Source organism: Schistocerca gregaria, chromosome 10 (genome assembly GCF_023897955.1).
Source record: "Schistocerca gregaria isolate iqSchGreg1 chromosome 10, iqSchGreg1.2, whole genome shotgun sequence".
NCBI lineage: Eukaryota > Metazoa > Arthropoda > Insecta > Orthoptera > Acrididae > Schistocerca > Schistocerca gregaria.
In genome coordinates, this window is record NC_064929.1 from 198,126,778 (window position 1) to 198,139,172 (window position 12,395).

A 12,395-nucleotide genomic window follows, 5' to 3' on the forward strand; every position below is an offset into this window, starting at 1 on the left:
GGCACATAGAGACAGGCAACAGAGCATGCACAATGTCGGCACTAGTACAGTGTATATCCACCTTTTGCAGCAATGCAGGCTGCTATTCTCTCATGGAGACGATCGTAGAGATGCTGGATGTAGTCCTGTGGAACGGCTTGCCATGCCATTTCCACCTGGCGCCTCAGTTGGACCAGCGTTCGTGCTGGACGTGCAGACCGCGTGAGACGACGCTTCATCCAGTCCCAAACATGCTCAATGGGGGACAGATCCGGAGCTCTTGCTGCCCAGGGTAGTTGACTTACACCTTCTAGAGCACGTTGGGTGGCACGGGATACATGCGGACGTGCATTGTCCTGTTGGAACAGCAAGTTCCCTTGCCGGTCTAGGAATGGTAGAACGATGGGTTCGATGACGGTTTGGATGTACCGTGCACTATTCAGTGTCCCCTCGACGATCACCAGAGGTGTACGGCCAGTGTAGGAGATCGCTCCCCACACCATGATGCCGGGTGTTGGCCCTGTGTGCCTCGGTCGTATGCAGTCCTGATTGTGGCGCTCACCTGCACGGCGCCAAACATGCATACAACCATCATTGGCACTGCGTAGGATCTTACGGTCTTGGCGTGCATCCGTGTGTCCCTGCGGTCCGGTCCCAGGTCGACGGGCACGGGCACGTGCACCTTCCGCCGACCACTGGCGACAACATCGATGTACTGTGGAGACCTCATGCCCCACGTGTTGAGCAATTCGGCGGTACGTCCACCCGGCCTCCCGCATGCCCATTATACGCCCTCGCTCAAAGTCCGTCAACTGCACATACGGTTCACGTCCACGATGTCGCGGCATGCTACCAGTGTTAAAGACTGCGATGGAGCTCTGTATGCCACGACAAACTGGCTGACACTGACGGCGGTGGTGCACAGCTAGCGCCATTCGACGGCCAACACCGCGGTTCCTGGTGTGTCCGCTGTGCCGTGCGTGTGATCATTGCTTGTACAGCCCTCTCGCAGTGTCCGGAGCAAGTATGGTGGGTCTGACACACCGGTGTCAATGTGTTCTTTTTTCCATTTCCAGGAGAGAGAGAGAGAGAGAGAGAGAGAGAGAGAGAGAGAGAGAGAGAGAGAGAGAGAGAGAGAGAGAGAGAGTGCACGCGCGCGCGCCCCCCCTCGCCCGTGTATTCCTGTCCTTTCTCCCCCCCTCCCCCCACCCCCCAAGATAAGTCTTTCCACTCCTGGGATTGGAATGACTCCTTACCCTCTCCCTTAAAACCCACATCCTTTCATCTTTCGCTCTCCTTCCCCTCTTTCCTGATGAAGCAACCATCGGTTGCGAAAGCTTGAATTTTGTGTGTCTGTCGACCTGCCAGTGCTTTTGTTTGGTAAATCACATCATCTTTGTTTTTAGATATACATATATATGGGGGGGCAGCAAAGTGATATTAGATTACTTACCTCAGGGAAGAAAAAAAAATTCCCATCCACAATATTCAATTGACAATGTGGATAAATGTCTTATTAGGCAGCAGTTCCTTCAGCTTTGTGAACAGTACAGTGAAATATTAACTTTGAACAGCACAGGCTGGGAAAGAAAAACTTTTGTCTTTTGGATTTGTCTGCAGAATTTGCCAAAAGAGATGCTAGCCGTCATACGAATGAGACTTTAAAAAAAAAAAAAACACATAACATTAGTTTTCTGAAAAATTAAGTACTAGAATCTGTATGTACATGTATACTCTTCAAGCCATACCACTGTGTTGTGAAGGGTACATAGCTTACCGGGGTCTTTTCCTATTCCAGTTGCGCACGGTTTTGTGAGAAGAATACTTGGCCTAGGTGTGGGCTCAAATCTCTCTCTACTTTAATGTTAGCGTTCTTTTCACAAGGTATATGCAGGAGGAAGCAATATCTTGATTGACTCTTCTAGGAATGTATGGTCTCAGAACTTTCAATAGCAGACCGTAATGTTACAAACTCTTTACAGTGTCTGCCACTGCAGGTGCTTGATCGCCTTTGTGCTGGTTTCACATTTACTAAATGAACCTCTTTTTACAAGTGCTGCTCTTCTTTGGATCTTCTCAATTTTTTTCTGTCAGTCCTATCTGGTACAGATCCCCTACTGACGAGCGATATCAAAGTGTTGATCATATGAGGATTTGTTATTTTAAGCTACTTCCTTTGTTGCTGGACTACATTTCCTGAGGATTCTTCTAATGCATGTCTTACTCGTAATTAATTTTATACGATCATACTGGTTTGAGTCATTTCATGTGCTTTACTCCCCATTGGCTGCTTTCAGAACCTGTGTCGGTCCTGAGAAAAGGTTTTAAAATTTCCAAATTGTCACAATACATGAGCATAATTCTATACGAAGCTGAATAGGCCACTGTCGTCTCCAGGCGCTGAGACCAACTGGCAAATGGATGAAATAGTTTGTTATGTTAACGTAGAGAACTAATACAGAGCTGACGTCTGCATCCCCTCCTCAACAAACTTTACTCCTAAAAATTCCTGCACAAAACTGAGAACAGTGTGGGAACATAGAATAATGAATACAGCAACATAATTTGGCACAAAGCATTACAAATCTCCATTCTGCAGAAACCCATCTATGGTTCTAATTTTGTTGTGTCCCTAAACACAGAATCATCACTGCAAAACTTTCTCACAACTTAAACATTTGTTTTACACTGATATTGCAAGCTCAATTTCCAATGAAGGGCAAGATTCAAGCTGAAAAAAATGCTAATTTAGTTTTAAACTTCCTTTTTTGTGCTCAAATTGTCATTCATAATGGATGTGAATAACACAGGACCTTATCCAACGTTCATACTTGTTTTGTGAGGTTAATTATTGCTGATGCTGAAATTGGTCTTCTACATGATCGAAAATATTTTAATAAAATTGGAGGTATGCTTTAGGTAAAAACAAAGTGTTTCTGGAAATAAAATTAGGAACAGCAAACTCTCACCTGTTGCCAGTCGTCAAAGTATCAAGAGAAATAAAGTTGCTACTTAGCATCTCAGCTATATGGCGAGTCATGATAAGCATAACAAAAAAGAAACACACCTGCAGACTCGGATAACTGAAATTACACTGCGAACAGCAGCACTAGTGCACGATGGGACTGTGTGACTGGGGCAGGGAGGGGAAGGGATAGTATGATGGGAGTGGCAGACAATTAGATGTTGCACTTTAGACGGAGGCAAGATAGAAGGTGCGGAGGGGGGGACGGGTAAGTATCGGAAAAGAGAGAAATAAAAAAAATTTAAAGACTGGGTGTGGCAGTGAAATGACAGCTGTGTACTGCTAGAATAGGGAGGGGGCTGTATGGGTGGGACAGTGACTAACGAAGGTTGAGGTGCGGTGGGTTATGGGAACATAGGCTGTATTGCAGGTAAAGTTCCCACCTGTGCAATTCAGGGAAGCCGGTGTTGGTGGGAAGGATCCATATGGCACAGGCTGTGAAGCAGTCATTGAGATGAGGAATATCATGTTTGGCAGCGTGTTCAGCAACAGGGTGGTCCACTTGTCTTTTCGCCACAGTTTGTCGATGGGCATTCATGTGGACAGATCGCTTGTTGGTTGTCATGCCTATGTAGAATGCAGCACAGTGGTTGCAGCTTAGCTTGTAAATTACATGACTGGTTTCACATGTAGTCGTTCCTTTGAGGGGTTACGTGATGTTAGTGACCAGACTGGAGTAGGTGGTGGTAGGAGGAGGATGTACGGGACATGTCTTGCATCTAGGTTTATTACAGGGGTATGAGCCATGAGGTAAGGGATTGTGTAAGAATAGACGAGTATATTGTGTAGGTTCGGTGGATGACGGAACACCGGAATACTACAGTAAACGACATTTGTCATTTCAGGGCATGGCAAGAGGTAATCAAAACCCTGGCAGAGAATATAATTCAGCTGCAGGGTTTCAATTGCCTCTCGTCCTGCCCACTGTCTTTCCTACCATTCCCACAGCAGTATTCCGCCGTCCACCGAACCTACACAATATACTCGTCCATCCCAAATAACCACTGCTACCAACCCCTTATCTCATGACTAATACCCCTGTAATAGACCTACATGCAAGACCAGTCCCATACATCCTCCTACCTACACCAGTCAGGTCACTAACATTACCTATCACATCAAAGGCAGGGCTACCTGTGAAACCAGTCAAGTGATCTACAAGCTAAGCAGCAACCACTGTGCTGCATTCTATGTAGGCACGACAACCAACAAGCTGTCTGTCTGCATGAACGGTCACCGACAAACTGCGCCCAAAAAACAAGTTGACCACTCTGTAGCTGAACACGCTGCCAAACATGATATGCCTCATCTCAATGACTACTTCACAGCATGTGCCATATGGGTCCTCCCCACCAACACCAGCTTTTTCTGAATTGCGCAGGTGGGAACTTTCACTTTAATACATCCTATGTTCTCGTGACCGTCCCCACCTCAACCTTCGTTAGTCACAACACTCATCTATCTAGGCCCCTTCCTGTTCCCATTCCAGCACTACACAGCTGACAGTTCCCCCACCACACCCACTCAGTTAATTTCTCTCCTTTCCGGTACGTACCCCTCCCCCTCCACACATTCTCTCTTGCTCTCCGTCTAAACTGCAACACTTTACTGTCTGCCACTGCTCCATACGATCCTTGCCCCAGTCGCCACTTCCATCGTGCACTGGTACTGCTGCTGCTTCTCGCAGTGTGATTGTGGTTCTGTGGGACTGCAGGTGTGTGTGTGCGCGCAAGTGTGTGTGTGTGTGTGTGTGTGTGTGTGTGTGTGTGTGTGTGTGTGTGTGTGTGTGTGTGTGTGTGTTTTGCTGACAAAGGTCTTAATGGCCAAAAGCTATAATTGTGTTAATCTTTTTGTTGGGCCTATCCCAACTCAGCCTTTCTGCTGTAGGGTGAGTAGCAACTTTCCTACTCTGATATTGTTACATTCCATTATGAGTTAGTGGAATTGTCTTGTATGTAAGTATGTAGAGATCTCAAGGGGGTTTGTTAGTTTGTTTTCTGCACAGGTAGAGTGGGGGAAATGACATGGAGGTGATGGACAGTGATTATGGGGACAGATTTGAGAGGAAATGTTGGTGGTAAATGGAACGTGCAGTTATTTGTGTACTTATAATGTTATATGAAATGGACAATCAGTTTGAGGAGTGGGTGGTTTACCAAGGTAATATTATTTAAGAGTTGTTTTTCTCTTACAGTTTTTTTTTAAATGTGGTAGTTTTCTTGTAAGGTGAGGAGTGTTTTTGTTGTGTATCCTTATATTTTATTTTTGTGATGGACTCTTGTCTTACTGATGTACTGCTCTTTATCCATGAGAACCACCGTGTGTCCTTTATCTGAATTTGTGATGGTGTTTTCCTGTAGTTTCTAACTTGTTTCAGTGTTATAGAATCGGTATTGTTTCAGTTTCTTCTGCTTTCTTTCATCTGTGTTATGTTTTTGATTTCATTACCTAGACAATCTCATAGTTGAATCAAAGCATTCTCACACTGGAAAACGAACAAAATAAATGAGGTAAACATCAATCTGATGAGAGCCGTTACTGATTAGCTTTCTCTTCAGACTGATGTTTACCTCACTTATTTTGTTCGTTTTCCAGTGTGAGAATGCTTTGATTCAACTATGAGATTGTCTAGGTAATGAAATCAAAAACATAACACAGATGAAAGAAAGCAGAAGAAACTGAAACAATACCGATTCTATAACACTGAAACAAGTTAGAAACTACAGGAAAACACCACCACAAATTCAGATAAAGGACACACGGTGGTTCTCATGGATAAAGAGCAGTACATCAGTAAGACAAGAGTCCATCACAAAAATAAAATTATATAATTAAAATCGGAGCCAACAAACAGATTGCAAATGAAGCTGAGATACACTCTAAAAGATGTTGAACATACAATTGAATACAGTGCGAAAGGAAAACTGATACAAACAAATCCTGGTGCACCTTCTCTACAATGCCAACCAAAGCTACACAAAGATCTTGTCAGAGCTATTGTGAATTAGAGAAATGCTCCTACCTACCCACTTGCAAGATACATGATGAAAATCTTATCAGAAATCTACAAACTACAAAAAGACAGGACTATAAGAAACACCACACAATTGATTCAGTACATAAGACATACAAATTCTAGACACAGACACCCTCCAGTCATTTGATGTATAGATATACCAATAACTAAAACAATAAACATTATAGAACAAAATCTTAAGATAAAGTACACTAACTCATGAATACATCAAAGAAACACTCAGGCTTCTAGAGCTAACAACATACCAGAATTGTCAGTTCAATAATGAATTATATTTACAAAGTAACGGATTTCCAGTGGGATCTCCAGTGTCGTGAACCATAGCAAACATTTATGAACCATCTACAACAGATTATATGTAACAAAATAGTGCCAAATAGGTACAACATCCTATACTAGATTAGATATATGCATGATATCTTGTGCCTGATAGATGAACCAAACAATAATTATTGACCAGTTAAACAGACAAATTCTGTTGATAAGATACATTTTACAATAGAGAATGAGCAAAACAGACAGATTCAAAACAACCAACACATATTTGCCATATACGACAAACAACCAACAATTATACATGAGACATCACAACACACCAATCCTCAAAAGCAGGCAGCACTTAGATACATGCTCCACAGACTAAACAGTACCATTAGATACATTTACAAAAAAGAAATTAATACTATAACACAAATGGATACAAAGAGAACTTAGTAACAAAGAACAAGCAACAGAACAGGACAAACACCCAACTGTCACCAACACAAGTTCAAACAAACACACAAACAAATACACAGAATACAACAAACAGCACAAAGTGTGAAAGAAAGTAAAAAAATGGTACACAATGACATACACACAGAGAATATCCAATATTTTCAAAAACAAGGCATAAAAATAGAGCACCAAACCAACTCAATTCAGGAATACTTCTCAAAAAAGAAAAAAATAGGAAAACTGGATGCATCATGAATATACCAACTGAAATGCAATACAGGCAATGGAAGATACATAGGTCAAACTAGCAGGACATTTTACAACAGATACAAAGAACATGGGGAGTATAGGACAAATCAATCAACTTTTGTAGAATACTTACAACACCACCAACATTCAATTACAAGCCGTGACACTGGTGTGGAAATCATAAGGATACACAACAAAAACACTCCTCACCTTACAAGAAAACTACCACACCTAAAAAAACCATAAGAGAAAAGGAGCAGCTCATAAATGATCAGATTAACTCGGTAAACCACACACTCTTTAAACTCATTGGCCACTTAATATTACATTAAATGTAGACCACTACCATTTTCTCCCAGATATATGCCACAATCACTGTTCATACCATTCCTGTCGTTTAGGAGAGAGTAGTGATCATGAATAAAAATGGGTAGCCAATCTCTGAACCCGCAAGAGAACAGTGTGCCGAGGATGCCTGTCCTCTGCAGAACGATGCTTTTGGAAACCACATTGGGCAGGCGTTAGAAGGCTTCAGGACTCCAGCCACCAGGCTAAACAGCAATTCACCAAAACCTTACATGCACTACTCGTGAGAGAAATGGGGTAATAGCTAGAGGGGAGATTTTTGTCCTTTCCAGATTTCGCAACAGGAATGATGATAGTTCCCCCGCCATCTTCTGGGAAAGGTACTGTTGGTCCAAATTCTGTTACAAAGGCAAAGGAGGTAACGCACACTACGGTATGATAAATGCAAGAACATGTGGACGAGGGTGTGGGGCAGAAGAGGAACAAAGTGTATGTTGGAGTTTCCACAGAGAGAGCTTTCGCGATTTTGAGAAGAGAAAGCCAAGAGGTCACACTTCAACCGCTCGTTTCTTCAGGAGAAAGGCTGGTGGGTAATTTGAAGAGCTCAAAAGTGTTGACCTAATGAGTTAGAAATGGCGACTGGGTCGACTAAGGTACCCAGAGATCGGGGAGAAGCTATCAGCACCGGATAGCTGTCGAATCCGACTCCAAACTGCAGATGGAGGGAGTGAAGGTGTTAAAGGAGATGGTAAAGAAGTTCCAGCTTGCATTCTGGCTATCATGGATGATGCAACAGCATTGCACACGTAATTACTTATAGCAGACATAGTTGGCCAACCTAGGAAAACATATTGCATCACAGCACATCACATTCCACAAAGGAACTGGGGGGTGCTGGGGGAAAGGGGAGGTATGAGGTATTGTACGTTCTGTGGCTGTAGTAATATCTTCCATAACATGTGTGACCTGATCGTCGATGCTAGGAAATTGACGGTCATCAAATGTCATTAGAGTAGACAGTGTCCAATCGGCTTGGGAAAACTTCCAGTGTCTTGGGCACATAGATGGCAGTTGGGGCTGTAATTAAACGACACATGGAAAATGGTCACTAGAGTGTGTGTATCAGCAAGAGCAAACCATTCAAAGCGCCGAGCTAGCTGAACAGTACCCACCGAAAGGTCCAAATGAGATAAGTTTGACATGGAGGGAGACAAAAATGTAGGTTCCCCAGTGTTGAGAAAAACAAGATCCACTTGGTGGGAGAGGTCAATCAATAGGGAGCCTCATGGACAAGGACACGGAGATCCCTCAAAGCGGGTAGTGGGCATTAGGGGAGATCGGATGTTGTCACTGGTGTGGATGACGGAACGTATATGGTACAAAGAGAGAAGGTGAATCCAGAAAAGCAAAGACGTACAGTGACAGCTTCCACAGGAACAGTTGATGGGGACTGGGTGATAATGGACTGTATCAGGGAGAAGAATCTAAGTCCCCCGGTGTGCCATCAACAGAGGAGATCAAACGGGTACTGATTGGAAATGGGGGGGGGGGGGGGGGGGGAAAACAAAGTGATCATGGATATGTAGCTTTGTTTCTTGAAGACAGAAGATGACCGGGGAGTAGGATCATAAGAGCATCAACAATTCATCCCAACTGGAGCGAATTCAGTAGAGGTTGCAATGGATAATTGACATAGGGTGGTCAGAAAAGGGAAAAAAATCTTGCCCGAGTTGCCATCAACTCAACGACCGCTGAGAGCTGATGGCGTGGTACGGCATTCAGCCGAAGGCAGTAGATCCTGATCCATAGGTCGCACGCGAGGCAGCTCCTGCTGCCAGTGATTGGCTGGTTGATAGGTCACCAGCGGTACATCTCGGCGACACAGAAGACTGCCGAGGGCGACTACCGCTAGGTGGCACTGTAGATGAGACATGCTGTGGCGGAGAAGGAGAGCTACTTTGTTTCTTTTGAGCCTTCTTGGAAGCAGGGCGTTGAGAGGGAGGAATTGATGGTTGGCAGGTCAGTGTACGTAAAAAATCTTTGCGAGGGGTCTGTGATTTAGCAAGAGCCAATGAAGGGTGAACCTTAAGAGTGGGGAGGTTGAATGGGTGATCTTTCGGCTGGCCGATCTGATGACCGTGGCGCTAAAGGTGAGATCGCAAATCTGCGTGGCAACCTCCTTAGTAGGCCAAGGAGATGCAAGGACAGTGCTGTATTCATCTACTGAGAGCACAATGGGCTTTCTACTGGTGAACAACTTACGAGCAGCAATGTAGACACCTTTTCCTTCACTCAAATTTCCTACATATTCGTTCATCTTTGAAAATAGGGAAATCTCTGGAGTAAGCAGTGTGGTCGCCCATACAGTTTATGCAACAAGGGGATGGAGGTGGACGAGCACCCTCATGTGCATCGCTGCCACACATGCAATGCATTTGGCTGGATTGGAACACGACTGGCTGATGTGATGTGATTAAACTGCTGACACCGATAGCGACATGTAGGGTTGGGGATGTAAGGGCAAACTGAAATGATCTCATATCCTGCTTTAATGTTCGATGTAAGTTTAACTCTGTCAAATGTCAAGAAGATAGTGCGGGTAGGTACCAAGCCCTTGTCAATCCTTTTCATGACCATGTACGGCCATTATGTCCAGGTCAGACAGCCAATTTTTGATGTCCTCATTAGATAAACCATCATGTGAGTGGGTATAAACCACCCTGCGTGATGAATTTAAAGCACGAGGTGCTTCCACCCAAACAGGGAAGTTGTGTAGCAGTGTAGTTTGCAGCAATTTTTGTGCCTGGAGAGAACTTACTGTTTCTGACAACAAGGTGCCAATTTTTTAATCAGGAACAAGTCTTTACAGAAGCTCCAATTGCATCGACACCTTTCTGAATAATGAAAGGAGTGACGAAAGAAGTCATGACATTCATCAGACCAAGAACCAACTAGGTACTATTACACTGATGGAAGAAGGGTCTGCGATTGACTGATCCACCTTTCTGTTGAGGGCAGCAGCTGCAGAAGCAGAGGAAACCACTGTGAAAGTATCCCCCATGATTAGCGGCATCTCCGATGGCACACTCCTTCCTCATGAGGACCCCTTTCTGAGGGCACTCCTGGCTTAGGTGACTGTCCACAACTCAGGTCACACGTTCCGAGAAACAGACAGAGGGACTAATCGGCACATTCAGAAGGTGCCAGTTCGGGTAATCACCCCTCCGTGGGTGCGGCCTTTACCAGGGGATACATACATGTCCTACTTGTCTACCCAGGGCGGGTAATGACACGTTGCCCTGTCACCGGCTATGCGTGGTAATGCACAGGTTGGTCTTCAGACACACACAGAGAGGAAAGAAAGAAAAAGAAAGGGAGGGAGGGAGGGAGGAACAAAGAAAAGGAAAGAAGAGGTCTAAAATGCTGCAGCAGAGAAGGGAGGACAGTGACTTTCCAGCATAGAGTGCAAAGAAGAGAAACTACATCTTACAGTCACAAGTGTCCATCTCCAAACATAGGCACAAAACATACTCCCAAAAAGAGGGACAAGGGAAAGGAAGGTATGCAGCCTGGAAAGGAAAGAGCTGCACTAGCTCTGGGTCTCATGCTTGCCACACACTTATCCACAAGAGATTTGTCGACCCCACAGGAGGGGGGGGTTGCAGACTACATAAAGAAACACCACAAGTAGTTTGCAGACCAACTTCATAAAAATAAAATTAAAAAAACTTTTTAACCTAAGAATCAAAATAAATGTACAAACCTGTGTATCTAATTCAAATACCACAGAAGATGCTTTTTAATAAAAGCAATATGAGTCTGCAAATTCTTTTTAATTACAATGCAGTCAACTGGAGAGAGATAACCTATAACAGATGTTAACAGCTGCTGCGGAAGATGGCCACACAAACGAAATAAATCATGTTTCAACAGGATTGTGCTACTGTGCACACACGCAAAAAAAATGGTTCAAATGGCTCTGAGCACTATGGGACTCAACTGCTGTGGTCATCAGTCCCCTAGAACTTAGAACTACTTAAACCTAACTAACCTAAGGACATAAAACAGAAAGAAACTTCCACATGGTGTGTTTTGTTCATGTGCCTGTCTGCCGGCGCTTTCCCGCTTGGTAAGTCTTGGAATCTTTGTTTTTAACCTAAGGACATCCCGCACAGCCACTGAGGCCGGCTACTGTGCACACAACTTACAATACTATGCACCTTGCAGAAGGGTTTTTTGGGAAACATGTCATCTCACAAAACATTTAGTCTGCTCACTCACTCCACCCGACTTTGCTTTGGGGAGAAGCAAAATCTGTTGTGCATTGGAGTCACCCTTGCATATTTTGTGAGTTACAGGCTGTTGTGTGATTGATCATTTTGAAATTCAAGGTTTTTTTCCCGGGTTTTTAGGAGCAAATTTTTTCCACGTTACATTTTTATTAAATTTGTGACTATACATATTCTAATAAAGGATGTTTTAATTACAAATTATATCTTTATTAGTATAAATCACACCACAAATTAAAATATTTTGATTTGCAGCCAATAAAAAATTCTGGTTTTACCAAGTTATAAACATTGTAACTTGCTGATAATCGGGAATGAACTGTAGAAATTTGTCATGGTAAGAATGAACAAATCATTTCTTTCCATTTTTTATTACTGCCAAAATCTTTGAGGTTTCACTCAACATATGTGCTCTTTTTGTTTTTAATTCTTTGATTTCCTCTAGCTTTCATTTCTTCAATAATCATTCATGTTTCATTTCGTGTTTGTACAAAGAATGTGTATTGAGAAAAGACTGTGATACTTTTTGTTGATATTGATATTGAAATTGAAATTGCCAGCCCCAACTCATGATACAGCTCGACAAGTGCAAAACAGTGATGGAACATTGCATCACCAACAGGTATTGTGGTTGGTTTTGGGGGGAGGGGACCAAACTGTGAGGTGATTGGTCCCATCGGATTAGGGAAGGTTGGGGAGGGAAGTCAGCCTCAATTCAAAGAAATCATTCCAGCATTTGCTTGGAGTGATTTACGGAAATCACAGAAAATGTAGATCAGGATGGCCGGATGCA

The 12,395-nt window shown here is 43.5% G+C and overlaps 1 protein-coding gene across 1 annotated transcript in view; it reads left to right on the top strand.

The window, feature by feature from the left end:
- The window catches only part of LOC126293620 (corticotropin-releasing factor-binding protein), a 943,223-nt gene that overhangs the window by 929,724 nt on the left and 1,104 nt on the right, over positions 1–12,395 (top strand). The window lies entirely within an intron of this gene.